Consider the following 19,808-nt stretch of genomic DNA (forward strand, 5'->3'; position numbering starts at 1 on the left):
ACCCGAGGTGAGTGTATGTTCCCTGATGCTAGAGGCGAGTTTCATCGCGCTCCTCCCGCGCTGTGCGTCTCATCGCATCATTCCAGCACGAGCAGCAAACGCGTCGCGTCGCGTCGGGATTCCTGAGGATTACCCGGCGTGCCCCGCGGGAAAGATGGCGCTGGACGGGAGAAGAGGGAGATAAACTTTATCTGAAATCGGGAACAGCGGTTATCTACACCTGCGATCCGTGGTAACGCTTTCGCACCTAACGGAGAGATAGCGGCGAGAGGACGCGGTGTCCGCGATCGCTTCTGAAGCACGAGCGGAGAGAGTTCAGCGGCCGCTAGCGAGTGTGTGTTAGCCAGCGAGGAGGAGAAGAAGGAGGAGGAGCGGGCAAAGTTTATTCAGTTTGAGCAAGAGTCAAGACTGATCTGCACCAGGCTCTGGGCTTAACTGCGCAAAAATCACTAGAGGCAGGTAAGAAGTTCATAAATGCATACCCTTGTCACAGTTTTAGTAGTGTACTATCAAATCCGTTTTCATATATTGTTGATATACGCGGCCAGTCACCGTTCAGATGAACCGATAAACACACCCAGCAGTGCTGGATTAAACCTAAACACGTAACCAGACCTGTGAAACTCTTCTCGATCATCATATCCTCGAGGCACTGATTAGATAGCAGATTAGAGAAGGTTACTAATCTTAAAAGTGTCGATGTCAGGTGTTTCAGGCGCATTTATTCGCTGGAGTCGGTCATCATGGCCATGGGCAGCGAAAACAAACCCTTCGGCAGTGGGATCTGTGCATTCACTGTTCGTGATTTAAAATGCATGTATGTAATTCTTTAATCTTTTTTGTGCTCGTGATCAGAGATATGCTCGCATTAATGCTTACTAAGATCCGGTTGTGCAACCGATCCGGTTACACGGGCTTCTGTGACTGTTTAGCGGGTTGATCTGCAGCAGATGATGATGATGGGGATTAACATCTTATTCACGTGTCTTAACGTGAAATAGTGTAACTTGGTGGAATGCTACTGGGAAGAGAAAGGGATGCGATATATGGTCAATCATGCACTCGGTCGCTTGTCGGTTCTGCGACGGTCACGATCTGGTCGCGATTAATTAATTATCATACAAATAATTGCGATTCAGAATCACGTGTCTGTTTTTGTGACACTTGCAGCGCAAGACTATACATTCTATGATGATTTAATTTAAGGATTTTATCAACAAATATTGCGCATGTGAATGCTATGAATAATCATATTTTAAGTTCTAACACAGGTAAAATTATTTATCTTTTTCAAGCTTTGACGTGTCAGGACCTATAACGTCCAAAAATATTTTCCTTTGCGCGAACATTAAAATAAAGTGAAACCGGAGCGCTGTTCGTTCACACTGCTTTTGAATGTGATGCGAACCGCAGGAAAAGTTGCTGTTTTTATCTTAGTTTGATTTACATATCGCACATTATCGCCTTCATAAACTAAATTAGACTGTATTGTTTTGTTTTATTTTGACATGGCAGATGAATATAATCGCTTATTTACGTGGGAACACAATTCAAAAAAATGAGAGTGTGTGAATAGAATTTGGAGTGCAGAATTAGCCCGAAAAATCATAAATCTTTATCACAAAAACCCAATGGCAATGTGATGTCAAACTGTTGATTTTTAATCAGTTTATCATTAAATATAATAACTTATAAAAGTAGTTATAAAAATCGGTGTCATTTAAACAATCAAATTGAAGTTTGTTTTAATTTATAAAAAAAAAAAAAAAATAATAATCAAATGCTCAAGTTGTATGAGCGTCCTTTCTAATTTGAATGTGAAATGTAACAGATTTATGTGCAGTTAACTAGTGGATCGCCATTAAATGAATAGTTTTTAGATGTCACTTTTATGCAATTATAATGTTCAGTTTCCACTTTAAGTCACTCTCAGCTTGCAACAAAATGCTCAACCCTATTTCAGTATCTGTAGTGTAGCATCCCTAATCCGGCTCAAACCCAGTCATTGACTTCTATGGCTGTGTTTTAAAACCTTTGTGAGCTGCCTACCTAGAGAGCATTTTTGGGCATTATAGGGTTGTATCTTGGTAATTCACCATGCTCAGAAGTGAATGGGACATGTCTTTTTGCATGGTACTCGCAGTACTTCAGAGAACATGGTACCTTTCGGTCCTCTATTGTTAGTGTAGGCAGCTCACTAGTTAGAGACGAAGACTCTGTGTTAAATGTCTCTCAGGGGAGGTGAAATAAACCGCAGTGTTTCGGTGCGCAGTGCTTCTGGATATGACAGCCTAGCTGCTCCCATACCTCCTCCCTTTTTATTGAATGCACTTAAAGCGAGTTGATAAGTCATGCGTGTCTCAGCCATTGCTTACAGATGGGTGATGTTGATAAACGGATGGTAAAGTGCAGTTTGTTAAGAGCTGAACAAGTTGCTGATTAGGGCTAAGCATTTGCTCTTTATTGGTAACCAATTCAATGTAAATAAGCCAATTTATGCAAAGAGATTAATTTTATGGCAACGTTGGTACTGAGTTATTGATTATTGGCGTTAGGACTCCAAAATATTAATTTCAGGAGGGAAATATGTGACACACCAAAATTATAATTAAAAAAAAAAAATCTAAACCTAAATTGAATTTAAATGAAAACTGAATCTGACAATATAGTTTTGACAATTAGATTTGCTTTAATTCAATGTAAATAAGTAATTCAGTAAGAGATGATTTTATTGCAAATTTTAGCTGGTTACTCCTGAGTTAAGGCCCGTTTACACCAAGGATGATAACTATAAAAATAACGATAAAGATACAGTTTTAAAACTCGTTCTAACTCTACGAGAATAGGTATGTTCACACCACAACTATAACGATAACGGCGCAGAGAAACAAATTGTTGGAATCACTTTCAAAATATTTTTAGCCAATCAGAATCCACCCGACTTTAAAAGAGTTCAAACATTAAAGCAGCAGACGACAAAACTTCGCACACACTTAGAATATAAGCGGAATGTTCTTGTCTGTTTGTGTGGATGATTATAAAGTTATTTTTATAGTTATCATCCTTGGTGTGAATGGCCTGTGAATGGGCTCGGCCTGTATTGATAGTTATTAATAAAGTTTTAATTTAGCTGAAAACCAAAACTGAAAAAATATAATCTCTGTAGTTGGATTTGCGTAACTGTCCAATGTAACTATTTATGCTGATGTTCTCAGGTGATAAACCGGTTGTAGTAAAGTTCTTTCTATTTAGGCTGAAACCGTTTTTTTTTTTTTTTTGATGAGTATTTTTTGTTGCTGAATTATTTTTGCTTTACTAGTTACAGCGGCTGATGTTGAATAGCAGGTGCTTACTGATGTCTGATAGGACTGTCATGGGCTATTCCATTAACTCAACTGTGCTGATGTGCTCATGTGTTGTTGGTTCACTTAAAAGCATCCTCTGGGTCTAAGCAGCATTCTGCATTTCCTCTCATCCGGCTCTGAATGCTGAACTGTGGGCTCTGTTAGCGCCTCACACATATAACGCTGCTGTGTGTTGACTCTGTAAGGCTGCCGGAGACTGGTGGATTTGTGCTAGGTGGTGTCGTGTGATAGCGCAGCCCCACGTGGAGGTTTATCAATTAGGAAACAGCCAGTGTGAAAATGTTTGTGGAGGGATTTGTTGAAAGATTACTCTGTCAAGTGCCGCTGTGTGTAGCTCGGCTTAGCTGAAGAGATAGGGCTTGTGTGCAGCCTGGAGTGTTTAATTGGGAAAAGGTGGTTGAGAGTCGGATAATTGTTGGACGATTGATGCTGTTAAGTCTTCTTCCATTAAGTAAGGTGTAATAATTTGAGACTTTCTGCTGTTTCAGTGAGGTTTTGTTAGTACTGTTTGGGGAAAGAAGTGTAGAGTTAGTGACCATCATACAGCTTTGATTACTGTTCTTTACTAAAATGCATCAAATGCAAATTTGGTCACAAATGAGATTAGCAGTATAATTCATAATTTTGTTTTATGTCAGATATGCTGAAGTCAATTTGCAGATGATAACAGATAGGGCTGCATGATTAATCAAAATAAATAAATAAATCATAATACGGCAAATGATGTGATTTAATTAAATATTCGTCAGCGGTTCAGTTCACAGTAAATGCTTCTCAACATGAACTTCATCTTCGCGTCTCAGAGTTTGGGTCACTTTAATGTGCATTTGGGAATGCAGTGTGCAACTGAGGAGCACTTTAAGGGCAAAAAATCCATTCAAAATAAAAGTGATGAATTAATATTTGACAAAGAAATTAAGATAAATAAATTGTATGAATATAAGCATTGCAATTTTACACGTGTAAAGAAAATATAGTTTTTTCTTAATTACACAAGTTTTTATTTTATAGTGAAATTTTATTAAATAATAATAATAATAATAATAATAATAATAATAATAATTATTATTATTATTTTATATCTGTATGATATATAATCACAAAATTTTGGTCATATTGTGGAGCCCTCCAAACAAGCAAAGCAAGCCTGGATTTTTTTCTCAAATCAGAATTTTTAGATTTAAATGTTTAATAATTAGATTTCCCCCTTGAATTGTGCAGAATTAATTGTATTGCATATTGCTACAAAAATATATATATTTTAAGAAATGTGTTGTTAGTGGACAACATAAGCCCAAAGTACATTATTACATACTATATTAATAATGAATATTATTATGGTAATTGTAATAATAATGATAATTTTATTTTAATATTCAGTTAATCTCAACTGAACAAGAAACATCTCTTTCAGTGTGATTTTTACGCTTTTTTTGCCCTTATATCTAAGCAGCAGCAGTATGAGATGTAAAATGAACCGATTCCAGATTGTTACCTTCAACACACCACACATACTCAGTTCAGTGCAGGAATCATCGGTTGTTTTTTTTTGCTTTTGCTTTAAATACAGCACAAAGAAGGGCTGTTGAAAATGACCTTGGCAGTCGAAATTGGTTTAGAATTTCAGATACATTCTATTCATCGGTTTGCCCACACATTGCATGGCCTTTCACTCAGAAAAGCTGTCAGACAGTCTTTTTTAAAGCAGCCATTTGAATGGTTTTATTAAGATAAACTCAACAGTTGTTTTGACTGTATGGGATGGTATTGGAAAGATGCACTTGTGATGTTCAACAGAAATTCCAAGGCTTCTGTGCATCTACTGAACATTTTTAGACTGCACAAATTCTTAGGATTTGGTTTTCTAAAAGAAAGCTTTGGTCACATTTATGTCACTCATCAGAACGTTGCGTGCATGTCCTCAATAGCGGTTTTGAAGCTCAAAGTGTGCAGAGCGGGGCCGTCGCCATCTTGGAAGCGCGTCACCGCGCGACTCTCCCGGAAAATAGAAAATGGGCAAAAAGGCGGGAGCTGGGTTGCTGAAGCCACGCCCACCTAGCGCGACGGCATTGTCAGCAGCGGCAATCCCCCAGTCACTCAAGTGGACACGCCCTTAATTATGCAGAACTGTACTTCTTAATATAATTTAAATGGATTAGTTATAAAAAAATTCACCCCCCTCACAGTTGTCATGAAGGGCAAAATTAGCTATATAGACCAAAATAATTTTTTGCACCAGGCTGTAAACATGTTTTTTTCTGCTGTAAAGTTTGGCTTTTTAACATGGGGAGTCTATGGGAGTGACTCCCTTTTGCAGCCAGCCTCAAGCGGCCAGTCGATGAATTGCAGTTTTAGTCACTTCCTTATTGGCTTCACGAGAGAGAGCGGGAGGTTGCCGCTCGAACATTTTTAGACTGCACAAATTCTTAGGATTCATGATTTTTTTTAAAGTTATTTCACAAACAAAAGTCACGGAAGTACCATGCTATTCTTTGTACTACTTTGGAGTACTATGGTTACCGGGTAGGTAAGTTGTGAAGCTCCAGTGCCCTTGAAAGCAAGTTTTTCTTGAAATATTTGTAAAATTTTTAAGCTTACATTTTTCTAGCAGTGAATAGACTGCAAGGACTTTTTGTGTGACCTACATGTTGCAGTGTTTTGGAAGCTCCTCTGGAATTTGCTCAAATCTTTTTTTTTGAAAGGGCGGGAGCGAGAGTCGTGAGGATTGTGTGGAAACATTCCTTTGCTAGGCTGAGCTCCCATGCTGGTGAAACGCTCCTCAGTAACCACCATTCAGTTCCTGTGCAAATTTACCCTCCGCTTGCTTGCTCCCATTGTCAGCCTGTCAAGTCTGTTTTTATGTTTGTTGCTTGAATCCAATTATCCATGACCTGCAACATAGCCTGCACCTTTTCTTAGCGCTACAGACACAGGTTACTGATTCTTTCCTCCATCTGTCTCTTTCATAGCACTTTCTGTTCTCTACCTTCATCAGTTTTCCAGCAGTGCTTGGAGATTCTTGCTTAAAGGTAATGAAATCACCCATTTGCCCATAATGACCAAATAAGCAGCTGAAATGTCTCGTGAAGGTCAGCACTTCAGTGAAAGGAGAACATGTGCATTTATTCATTTCCGAAATTCACACTGAAATTAAAGTCATCTGCCTTAACTTTGCTTTTTCTGTACCTGCTAAACCTTAAAAGAAGATTTGTTTTTCACTGTTGGTGTTGTGGTACATTTCTAGGGGTGTAAAAACATCTGACAGCGAAAAGACACTAATTTTTTGATTTATTGATATTAGTAACAGTAATACTATGCAAAGTATTACTTGCATTTATGATCCAAAATATAATTCTTACATTTAAGTTTTTTTTTTTATAAACACTTGCACTTTATGTACAATACATTTTTATAGATACTTTATTTTTGAAAAAATAATATTATTCACATTATAATATTAATCTTTGTTTTTGATGTCAGAGCCAACACATATTTCTGGGGGTGTAAAAAAACCTGGTAATAAAAAGGCATTGATTATTACTTTATAATTTTTTTAACGATTTATTTAAAACATAATATCATACACAGTATAATATTAAATATTGTTTTTGATGTCAAAGCCAGCATTCATTTCTAGTGGTGTAAAATGCGTCTGACAATTAAAAAAAAAAACATAATTTAATTGATATTCATAACAGTAATATAAAGTATTACTTTCATTTATGATCCAAAATATAATTCTTATATTTTAGTTTTTTTAATAGACACTTGTACTTTTTCCTATTATATATTTTATAGATTTTGGAAATATAATATTATAATACACAATATAATATTTAACATTTTTTTTGAAAAGCATATTTTAGAAGCATTTTTATTTTGTAATGATTCAGATTTAATTGAACAAAATTGTGACTTTATTTCATGATGCATTGCATCATTGATTAAAGAATCATAATCAAATCCTTGATAAACCAAGTGTTTACAGCCGTCTTTCTATTGTTTTATTAAGTCATTAGGAGCATTGTTGGTCCTAAACAGAATTGCATTTTTATATTAGGAAGAACACATTCCGTGGCTTCAAATTACATCATCTTTCATTCCTGCCGCTATCAGAAGCCACATGGAAGTCTGACTGCTCTATATGAGCACATCTGCCTTTCCAGGGAGCTCAAGTCTCCACCATGTTCGTCGTCTTCCTTGCTTGTTTCTTTTTTTACCTGCACTTGTTTTCGCCGGCGGTATCAAGAGAAGCCAGGAGTGGTAATCCTAAGCGCACATGAGGCCTGACTTCACACACACCAGCTGCTAGAAAGAGCTTAGCGCTCTAGATCTCACAATGGCAGGTGGCTGTAGTCCACTGCTTCCGCACTAGGGCCATAAAGTGTCCCATAGACCTCAGGTCTCCAGACAACATCAGGTCCGAGCTGATCTACTTATTATAATTGTCTTTTCCAGCACTTCCTTTGGAACATCCTGTCATGTCATCTGAAGAGTGCTGGTCATCAAGGACATTTCATAACGCTCCATAATTCAGCAGTGTTTGCTTGTGTACTGCATTACATGTCTTCCAGCTTGATGATTATGCACTGTCAAAGGGACAGTTCACCAGTAAAATTAAAAATCTGTCATCATTTACTAGGTCTCGGTAGTGATCAGAGTTGGGTATAACGCATTACACAGTAGATAAAATAGTTACTTAAGTTACAAATGCAGTGTTAAGAAAAGATATGAAGTAATTGCATTTTAAAAGATGTTTTGCGCATCAGTATGCACTTTAATAAATCTCCCGAGAATGTAAGTTAAAATGCAGACGAGTTGTACAACATTTAGATGCAATGAAATCATAATTCAAAATGTCACAAACTCAATTTCACATATTTTAGTCTGGCATTATAGTTTGGGAAAAGTCCAACTAGTAAAGTGCATACAAGTTTGTCACAATAACACTAATATAAGTAAGAATAAATTACTTATCTGAATGATCTCCTCCACTGGATCAAGCCACGCGTTGGATCGCGTTCTTCTTCTGAGGGTAAATACAAGGTTGATTTCTCTCACCGCGTCTTTTTCCAGAAACGAAAAGTATCCGAGATGAACTTGATGAATCTTAAGGCTTTGTTTACGGAGGTGATGTGGACGTTTACAGGTTTGTGCGTGGATGTGGATGATTACCGTATGAATAGCGCTTGCTGCACTGGGGCCTGATCTCATTACAGATAATAAGCTCAGACGGGAAAAACTGGACCTTGCATTGGTTTCATACGGATTTCTTTGTCAGAGAATATTTGTTTTCGACATGACTGACATTATTTTTTTGTTATGAATTTCTTAATTTTTATGTAGACACTTCAGGCTTTCTATTGATATATTTTTCATGTCTGTGTGTCAAGTATCCACTGAGGTTTCAGAAAGAAGTTCAAGGAGACCGAGACAGCAGAAAGCGCACCCTGTTTGTTTGTTTGTTTTTTATTTTGCAAAAGCACAATAAACCTTTTACAGTTTCAAATGATGTATTGCTCTTATCTGTACAATCAAAAATGATAGAACATTTTAAGTTCTTTTAGCTGTAGTCAGGAACGTAAATGCAAGTAATCATTCCAGTTGCTGTTTTGATACTTAATTTTAATTAAGTTTTTAATTACTGAACGAACTATGAGTTTCAGTTTGTAGTGTTTTTTTTTTTCTGTTTTTTTTTAGGTTAGTTATATTGTGAAGGTAACTTGAAATTAAAGTAATTAGTAATCTGATTACATTTTAAATGCAGTAATCATTAATGCAATCAAATTACAATTTTAAAGTAGTGATTTGTAGTGGATTACTTTACCCAACACTGGTAAAGACACAGATTTCTCAAATCGATTCAATTCTGATTCACAAGCTCTTGACCCCAATTTCTATTTGATCTGATTCGATATTGACTTGTTTTGATATATATTGTCTCTTAACTAATGCTGTAAACTAAACAGGGAACCCTGTCAGATGGTACATTACTGTAATGTTAAAAATAACAACAAATTCAATTTCTATTGCTTGATATAATAATCAACATGCTACCAAAAGTGAGTTGGATATGGAAATCTAAATTACACACAATTTTTTTAATTATATAATTGTTTCTTTTCCAGTTTGTTATTGAAATATAAACATTTAAATGGTGGCTGAGATTTATGACTGATTTATTCAAACATACTGTAAATGAGAAATGACTAACAGGTTAAGAATATAATGAGCATGTAATACAGTGCATTTGTTTAGCAAAATGCTCTTCTCTGTTTTTCCAAGCTAACTGTCAAGCTCTGGACGTTGTTTTCCTGAGGTAAATATAACATATGACATATTGTTTACATACTGTTTCATGATGTATTTCTGTGGTTGAAACACTGATTACATGAAACGTGATATATTTCAGTAAGCTGTAGCCTACTGTTCTTTCAAAATACGTTCATCTGTTCATTCATGTTTATTTTGTGATATAGCAGTGAAGTGGGAGAGATGATCGTTCATTTGTGCTGCCGCTTGAACTGAGCGATCACTACAGCGGTCTGCCACATTAAAGAGCATAATTTATTGTATGAATTTCATGATTAAAGTCAGTTTTTCAAATTCTGTCTGGTTGGTTTCATATAAAAGAAGAACACTAAAGGTACTTTACACCAAAGTGCCTGGAGCTGTCAAGCTCCAAAATGACAAAAATATCCTGAATATGGTCCATACCACTTTATGGTGCTCTTTATTTTTTATTTATTTATGTAATATTATTATTACTATTATATTTTTTTTAGCTTGACAACCCCAGTCTACTTCCACTGATGAAACAGAGCATAAAGGAATTTAGACAGGTTTGGAGTGGCATGAGGCTGAGTGACTAATGACAGATTTTAAATTTTTTTGGGGGGGAAGTGTTGCTTTAATAGAACTTCATCCGTAGCGTGTAAAAGACCCAAACTGTGACGTGCCGGTTGCTTTTGTGCCATCGGGGACGTCACCTCTATAAGCTGCCAGCTCACAGCAGGCTGTTCATTGACTCATATTTCTGTCTTTCTCTTCCTGTCCCTTCCTCAATATCCCACTCAGTTTTTCTTCCTGACGTCAGCACTTCTACTATTTTTGTCCCCAATGGACATTTTCGTGGAGATATAATTAATATCTCTGAGAATTACAAATTACCCTTTAGGTGTTGGGTTTTGTAAGCCCTGTCATTCACTGAAAGGTCATAGTGGCTTGGATACCTTTATATGAGATCGTGTTTAATTCACATGGACAGAATGGCCTATTTCTGTCAGTGTTGCCCTGGAGCTTGTGTTACAGGTGCAGCAGGCGTCTTAAGTTATCCAGTTGACAGTTGAGTATTGGCATTTCCATTAGCATGACATTCTTCCATTTTCCCTCCTTATGAAGAAACGTGTGAAGCTGACACCTACACTAAATACAATCTAAATTAGGATTTGTGGCAGTGGATACAGTGTCAAAATATGAACATTTTCGTTGTGCTCACTCTCACTCCTTTCCAAACCAGCATGACTGCATGATTTGTGGACTGCAAAAATAGATGTTTTGAACAATGTTCAAGCCCTATTTCTCATCCACTGAAAGTGGATGCAGATTATTTGGCTGCCAAGCTCTAAGAAAAAAAAAAGTTCTGCATATAGAATGGTCTTTGACAGTAAAAATAAAGTAAAATTGCTATCCACTTTCATTGAATGGACAGTGTCAGCTAGAACATTCTTTGAAGTTTCTCCTATTAAATTTGATGAAAGAAAAAAATCTATAATTTCAGATTTATAACTACACAAGGGTGAGTAAATGACCCCTTTCACTCGATTTGCCTGTTGCCTCATTATTAGGAGCATTTTCAAGGTTGATTCAGGCTTGAGTGGTTCCTGGCAGTTTTGCTGATTGGATATTATTCTTGTGTGGACACACCCCCACCCCAGAGCAGCAGAAAATGAAATCACTCAGAGCAACTGAAAGAGCCACCTGAGCTATAACTGACCTCCTACCAACACAATGTATACTAACTACTGGTGGTTTTTAAGACAAGCAACCTACATTACTTTTGCCCTTTTAAGAAAACAAAAAAAAACCCTAACCCTAATTTTGAAAGGGTTGTAACTTGTCTAGTTTTTGGTATTATCCTGCTTGTTAAGGAGAAACGTGTTTATAACTGAGCTTTCAGGTTTTGTTGGGATGCATAATAAATTGGTACTATATCGGAGGATATTAGAATTTTGTTATTGGAGAATATTTAATTGTTAAGCTCATTTCTCTTCTTTTTACATTTAATTATTTTTTTATCTAAAGGCTGGAATACACTACATGACCTTTGCCCAGATTTTTGTCCCCGATTAGCAGTCTAGAAGAGTCGATGGTAGTTGCCAAAAGTCAGAGGCAGCCTGCAGATTTTAGGCAGAGGAGGTAACACATTTCACTGAAAAGTGTGTAGTGTATGATGGACGATTTCATCTTTAGACTAGGGGTCGCTGATCTTCCCACATAAATCTTCTGAATTGTGATATTCACAATTTTGCAAAACATAACTGTCTTAATGTAAATATTTGCCGAGACGGACATTTTGACACATTTTTGACCATTTAGGTGTGTGCCTGAAACTCCAAGTATCCTTTGTTCATCCATGTCCGATACCAGTGCAGTTTTTTTTCCTTTTAATTCAATGTAGAACTATCATTTGTGTTAACTGTTTATAGTCTTTTTTTTCTCCAGTGTTTTGTTGTAACAGACACCCGGTAGCAAGTCACATGATTTAGAAACAACAAACTCCACCGAGATTAAGTCCTTTTATGCAAAATCATAGACGTTTATCTACAAATCAAGTATGATAATGGGAACAGTGAATGATCTTGGAGAGAGTTTTTAATGAGCTCGGTCGTAAACGATCGCGACTGCTGCAGCACAGAAAAAAGTGTATGTGAACTTTAATGTTCAAACATTTGAATTTACTTTTAATAAAGGACTTAAATATTCCTATGTACCTCACATTAAGCTATTACATGGCTTCAGAAGACTTTTAATATAGTGCAACAAAACTTTATTGTGCTTTGCATGTTTTGTTGGTTTCTTTCTGGTGTGGAGTCATTGATTCACTTTCAATGAAGTTTTCAGTTTGCTTATGGCGCTTTTTCACTGCGTGGTATGACTTGGCTCAGCGCGGCTCAGTACGGTACGGCACAGCTCGGCAGGTTGTGGCGATTCTCTCCGGCCAATCCGTGATCAGCAGAGTTTACACGTCATGTTTTGGTAATGGTATGGTTCTCTTGGAACCTCAACCGAGCCGGTACTAAAAAAGGTTCCATGTACTGTACCCAGTGGAACCCCCCCCCCACACCCCCTGAAAGTGAACCGTACCGAGCCGTACCATGCAGTGGAAGAGCATCATTAGAGTTGTCAGATAAAGCCAAGGTTTCAATAAAACTTTGCGTTCAGAAACTTTGCAGGTTTTGTGCAAGTCCTGTGCATAGAAGAGGATGAGACCTTCCTGCCTCTTAAAGCTGGATTTCTCACAAAATTCCTTGTTGTGGAGTCAGCATCTGCATCAATAAAATATATGACTTAAGTGTAATGCGCTGACTTCGGTTTGCAGGTATGGAAATAAACGAAACCATCTAAAAGCAATAAACGAAAGAGCCCCATTCTGGATTAGAAGTGTCCATGTCCAGTATTCTTGGTAGTCTCTCAGGTATTTTCAGAGGTGATTCCTATATGAGGCGATGGTAAATTTCCCTCATGACTCCTGGGGTTGGCTGGCGATATTGTAGTGCTAATGAAAGAGGGTCAGTGTAGTCAGGACTGCAGCTCCCAGGCATGGGATTTGTATTTACATGCCTTAGCACTAGGGATGTCAAATTTCGATTATTTCCATGATCGATCATCGTTTAAATTAACGATCAATTAATCGATTAATCGTTAACCATAATGCTGCAAAATGCGTCTATTGCATGCACGCAGTCACCGGTATGACAGGATGTGCCAAAGCCCCACAAACACACATACAACGAATTTCTCAATTGAATTTTTGTGGTTTTAGTTTGAGTGGAATGCTAGTAGCAGGATTATAAAATGAATAGATGTGATTAAGATCATTTGATAAAATGAAGAGAGCGCGCAATACGTTTGAGGTAATTTTAGTTTGTTGACTGTTTTCTATCCCGCACGGAGACCGCTGCACACGCCTCTTTAAAAGATTTTGTTGTGTTCGTTGTTGTATTTTAAAACACAATTGCAATGTTTTCAACTGACATTATGGTATTTAAAAAAAAAAAATCCCAAACGTAACTGTGGCGCGTGTGGCTGTGCTGCGCAGTAAGTGAAATACATCGGCGCTGCTGCAGCAAAACACTGTTGCTCACATGAATTTGATCCTGCTGGATTCTGTCCTAGAAAATGTCAGATTTTTAATTTTTGCATTCCGGTAGGCCTATTTGTTTTTAAAAATCCGGCATATAGTGCATTAGATCGTGACAGTGCATGTGTGCAGATGAGGACGAGCGAGCGCGGCTTTGGCTAGATTTATTTGGAGGTTATTGCATATGTCTCATTAGGCACAAATCCAAATGTTTCCATATTTGCAATGTATTTGAATATTAAACTATTATTTATAATGTTAACTAGGCTTGTACGCATTCGCATGTAGACGTAAAAGATCATCCTCTTCATATGAGTAAAAACGTCCTTGGCATAACAGCAGAGTGAACCGGTTTAAGGTCTATTTAAACTGACCAGTGTAACCTTTTAAATGTTTAGTTGACTATTTTATTTTGATAATGAACAGACTGCGATGTAAGTTTGAATCGCTAGAATATACGTGTGCAGCAGGCTCCGGCGCGATCGAAACAGCTGAGACATAAAAAAAAAAAAATTTCCGCAAAAGTGTTTCTTTTCATTTGTGCGCACACACAATAAAAACAGAAGATTTGTGCTCTTGTAAAATAAAGCAAACAAACAGAATGCGTTGTCATCCCTTTTTTCCGTGAACTTATGAAGCGCCGCCACACTTCTGTTTTAAATCCGTTATCTTAATTATTTAAGTCGGATTTATTTCGCATATTTAAAAAAAAAAAATAGTTATTTTTATGTTGGGCCTATTACTTATATAGGCTATACATTTTCCTTAAAGCATCATATTTTGTCCCAGGGCTTGAGAACCTGTGCCCTAGTTAGGTCCATGCAGAAACTAGTGAGCGATGGCGTCACCGTTTAGTGACATCACTGAACGCTCCGGGAAAACGTATTTTCAGTGTCGGTCACAGCGCCTATTAATCGCTGTTTTGAATCCAGCAATTATTTATTTACAAATTATAAGCTCTCATTATGACAAGTGTGGTATAAAAGCTTTGTTTATTAGAGGAATAATAGGGAAATGTTAGATCACGACCATGCTCTGGATGCGCTCGAGCCCATAGCCTTCATTTACACGGCTTTGTTCTGGTTTGCCGGTTAGTCACTAATTTCCACAAATTCAATAACATATAGGCATTGTTTCTTTTCCTAAATCTTCACAGTAGTCTAATTTTGCAGGTTTATTTTCTTATCTTTCACTTTTAATCACTGTTTTCGCATCTCTTACTGTGGTAAACATGAGAAGGGAAATTAAAGATTTCATGAATTAGGAATTCGTTCGATTTATTAGTTTGTTCCCTTATTTAGTTAAATCATGGGTTATTTAGGGAACAAAAATTAATGAAACATGGACAATTGCCACTAATTAATAAGTCGTAGGAACGAATTAACAAGTAATAGGATAGCCTTTCTGTCCTGTGTCCCGCAGCCCTGCAAAGCGCATGATATGCTTTTTATGTTGAAGAACTTTTATGTTGTTTCTATTTTAATGTAGGCTACTTTAAAGTTTAAATCACGTTAAAAGCTTAATTTGTACATTGTGAATGATGATGTTTTTACTGCTACCGTCACCGTCACTCACAGCGCTCGCACGTGTTTTGCGCATGAGCCGCACGCAGCCCAACATTAAAGCGGCTAACCGACCATCGACAGCCTTAATCGATTGCATCTCTTATCGACAATTAATCGATCATCGATTAATCGTTGACATCCCTACTTAGCACAGAAGCCCACTAAGTCTCCCAGAGTGTGAGAGAGTTGCTTTAAGACTGAATCTCCCTCCCACTTCAGAAGAAGCTTGATTCAGATACTGGAAACCACTTGCACTTGCCCCCCAAGCTCTGTCTGCATTTATACATGGAGCTCTTCTGGGACTTAATCTCTGACATGACACAGACTGAGACTGTCCAGATTTGCCGGTGTCCTTCTTCCTCTGCTGTTTTCCATCATGAAGAATCACAGCATTGACAGTGATTGATGAAAGAGACATCATGTACAAGACTGTAGGAAGTGAAAGTATGTTTGAATTGATTTTCAGGAGTTGGCGTGTGGAAAACTACCTTTTCAAATCAACTTTTTACAGTAATGTTAAGCGGTAACTGTTAGTGTGGTTTGCTAATGTTAACTGCTAATGTTATTACGTCCAGCACAGTTGGTCCACTCAAACAAACAGATTGCATTTCCGCTTGTTTCTGTGAATGGCACATAAATTACACACTTCATCTGCTTCCTTCCATGAGAAAATGTTTTAGATATAGCAGAAGGGGCGTTCATTTGTCACTGCTGGAACTAAGGCATTTGCAGGAGGGGCTTGACGTCACAAGGAAACATCGGTGACTCGGGATGCCTGCCCTCTGGTCTGACTACTCCCACAGTCAGGAAGTTCATAATAAAGGCCAACTGAGTTCAACCTCTCCAATCTAGCGGAGAGATCTTCATTGGAAAGCACTTTCCATCAACCTTGAAGCATGTCTTCTGTAGTGATCACACGCGCTGAAAGGCTCTGTGTATATAGACCTGTATAGAAATCAATAAACCTTCTGGGAAATGCAGACATGTTCACTAAGGAAGCTCACTTCTAAGGTAACCAAATTCTCAACATCGAATTGGTAATTGGCTGAGAAAGCTGTCCCAGAATGCAATTTGACATGCTCAATCCATTCAAGATGGAATATATAATTAAAATAGACTATTACCCAATATTTGTGTGCTCTGTTAAAACTGGATGCGTCAATATTCTTATTACTCTCCCATTTGTCCTGTTGTCAGCAGAGTCAAGCGCGTGGAGTACGTCAAAAGCTGAATGTGTATCTGTATACTGTATTCAGACAGCGGCAATATTTCTATTGGGTTCTATTTGCTTTTGACGCAATGCAGTGCTCATGTCCTGTGTAGAGAGATGTCTGTTATTAAGCGAGTAAACGCTAGTGGGCAGGGCCTAGGGTGCGACATTCCGATGCAATGACGCCATTCATTTGTAGATGTCAGTGTTAATTTTGACAGCAAATTTTCATTTAGTTTTAGTCATAGTCTTTTGATGAAAATGCCATTTATTTTTAGCCATATTTTAGTCATCTGAATTGTTTTGGTTTTAGTCTTAATTTTAGTCGACTAAATATCCTAAGATTTTAGTTGACTAGATCTACAGTAGGTTTATTCGACTAAAATCTAATAGGTTTAGTTACAATGTAATGCATTTATTAAGAATTTCTCTAAAATTTCCAAACTCATTATTTTTTTATACATTCCTGAATAAAACATCTATTAACCTGTTAATATGAATGATTTTAAGGTTTGAACATGCAATATAGACACACATTTTACTGCTCAGTGTTTTGGACTTGTTTTACCCTTGTCGTTGTTCCTGGTTTTCCATATGGTCTTTCCTGTTATTTTTTTTTTTTTTTTTTTTTCATTGACTCATTCCATGCACCTTTGTTCCCCTGATTGTCCTGCATTTAAAGCCCCAGTCTGTTCAGTTTGATTTTGTTGGGTCTACTTGTTGAATGTCTTCCTTGTGCTCTGTCTCCCCATTGGATTATTAAAGACTATTGTTCGTGCTAACTCCAGAGTTTCCTCGTTCCTCCTTTCCTCCCAGAGAGACTGTGACAAATAGCATGCCTTATATCTTTAAATGAAATAAAACCACTTCTCATAATGAAACAAGAACATGGTCTTCTTTTCAGTGAAATAGCAATGGTTATTCATACTTACTCAAACGAACCGCACTAACAGAGCAATCGCACCAGAGTTTGTTTTAATCAAAGTGTAAACACACCCTTGTATGTCAAAAGATAAAGGCAAACTTGATTTCTCATGTAATGATTGAACTGCTCATTCAACTGCTAACGTTCAGTTTTGTTTTTATGATCCCCAATGTCACCGTTCTTTGGATTTTTATGTAAATGAAGCTAATGGGTAAAAAAAGGGTGGAAAATCTGATAGTGGGCTTCTAGCTTGAGGAGAGCAGAAGCTGAAAAGCTAGAACTGACCGTTCAGTGGAAGTGGTCTCTTTGCAGCTTTGCTTCACGTAGCTCAGTGGCTCTAGCTTCTGTGGTCTCTCATGATGGATTTTTCCTGAAACTCTCTTAACAAACCACACTGCAGCTGTCTTGTTCCTGACTGCTGGTGCGTAAACTCAGAAAACAGTTAATTTGTTTTCTGTTTATTCCACGTCTTCAGTTCCCTGCTCCCTCCCTTTTCTTCTTGCTCTTGCTTTTCCACTTTTATTTTTTTCAGCGCAGTCATAATTCTCAATATGTCCGTGTCTTGCTTTGAGCTCACTGAGAGCTCTTTCTAATTAAACGAGTAGGCTAATGCTGTATGTGGCTTGTCCTATGTTTCCTCTCATTGCTCGCAGTGTCTTTGAGATGCAGACTGTGGGAACATCTGTTAAATAGCTCCTGGAAACTGATCGTCTCTGCCTCAACATTTCTCCTCTGAAGAGCCCAGTGGTGCAGAGAGGCAGATGAAGAGGGAAAGCACTGAGGTTTGAAAGTTAGGCAAGCTAATATAAGAGATATGAGTTTTTTAAGTTTTGCATGGGACTCTACCCTTCATGCAGATATATCAACTTCACTATTCTACTCTAGCAAGGCAGTACAGTTCATCCTCTCCTGTGTTCTCCTTGGCGGGATCTCGCCACACAATTCCCATGCTCTATACTCCCTTGAATTGCCCTGTACAAAACTTGTGCTGTAATGAGCACTCTTTCTGGTTTAAACAGACTATGAACCACAGACTCATGGGCTTTAAACTCTCTAAATTGTTAAAGGGTTAGTTCTCTTCCAGAATAAAAAATTCCTGAAAATGTACTCACCCCCATGTCATCCAAGATGTTCATGTCTTTCTGTCTTCATTTGCAAAGAAATTAAGGATTTTGAGGAAAACATTCCAGGATTTTTCTCTGTATAATGGACTTCAATGGTTGCCAATGGGCTGAAGGTCCAACTTGCAGTTTCAATGCAGCTTCAAAGGGCTGTACACGATCCAAGCCGAGGAATAGGGCTCTATGCTCAAATCTTTCAGTAGTATATTTTGGAAAATCAGAGGTCCAGTATCAACACTCAGCAGAGCACAATATAGTGTAATGATTAAAACTGACGATAGTTGTGGCCACATGCAGACCGGTAAACCAGGCGTCGCTGGGATGTAGAATCTCAACTGTTGCTGTATAGTCAAATATCGACTGACATCCACATGTTTTAAATTACAAATACATTTATTGGCTTTCTAAGCCATTTCATATCTGCAGAGCTTTGAAGTCACTGTTATGTAATTACAGGTGGGTTATGTTAATTAGACAAAGTTCTGACATTTAAGAGCTCGTAACTGCAGAGAAAACTGACCTTACGATGGGATTTCTTAGCTGTAGAGAAAACTGACCTTACGATGGAGCTTTTTTATTTTATTTGTATTTTTTTTTTTTTTTTGTGGTTTTAGTAAACAATAACATATGCGGAAATTAACATTCACCTAGATTAATAAATGCTGCAAGAACATTGTTTATGGTTAGTTCGTGATACATAATCCATTAACTAATATTAATGAATGAAACTATTGTAAAGTGTTGCCGGAAAAGCTTAATCAGAGATTTAAAGCAGTGGTTTTCAACCTTTTCTGACTCGTAGACCCCCCTGTTGTCCAAATCATGTGTAGGTGAAGATGTTTTTAAAGTATTTCTGCTGTTATTATAACAAAGTGGCTAATTTTGTTGAAATTATTTTTAAGTTAATTTTTTTTTTATTAAAATTCTTTTTTTTTTTAACAAAGTGGAAGTTTCAGGATGCTCTGTGTGTTCTTCAATAAAAGCACTAGTTATTGAGGGGGGTAAATCAATAAATTATAGTAGGAATTATTAAATCAATAAAGTTTATTGATTGCAATACATTTAAATTGTCCTGCTGCAATCGACTTTTGGTTTTTGAGATGTGGTCGTTTTTGAAAGCGCAATTTCTCCATCCCATTCCTTCTCTTTCTCTCTTTCTCTCCATCTTTTCCCTGTGTTTGATGAACTGAACAGTGTTTTACTTTCACCGTTTATGAAGTCTCAACACTTGACTTGAAATGTCACTTGAGGTTCATGGG

The 19,808-nt window shown here is 37.3% G+C and overlaps 1 protein-coding gene across 4 annotated transcripts in view; it reads left to right on the forward strand.

Annotated features, from left to right (window-relative positions):
- LOC109045958 (tight junction associated protein 1 (peripheral)) overlaps positions 1-19,808 on the forward strand; it is an 85,892-nt gene continuing 66,084 nt past the window's right edge. For 3 of the 4 annotated variants that reach the window (XM_042768472.1, XM_042768474.1, XM_042768475.1), the window contains exon 1: positions 1-459. The gene's annotated coding sequence lies outside the window, so the exon portion shown is untranslated. Of the gene's footprint in view, positions 460-483; positions 818-19,808 lie in introns of those variants that run through there. The other variant, XM_042768473.1, reaches the window with a different exon arrangement.

The sequence above is a fragment of the Cyprinus carpio genome, chromosome A13 (genome assembly GCF_018340385.1).
Source record: "Cyprinus carpio isolate SPL01 chromosome A13, ASM1834038v1, whole genome shotgun sequence".
NCBI lineage: Eukaryota > Metazoa > Chordata > Actinopteri > Cypriniformes > Cyprinidae > Cyprinus > Cyprinus carpio.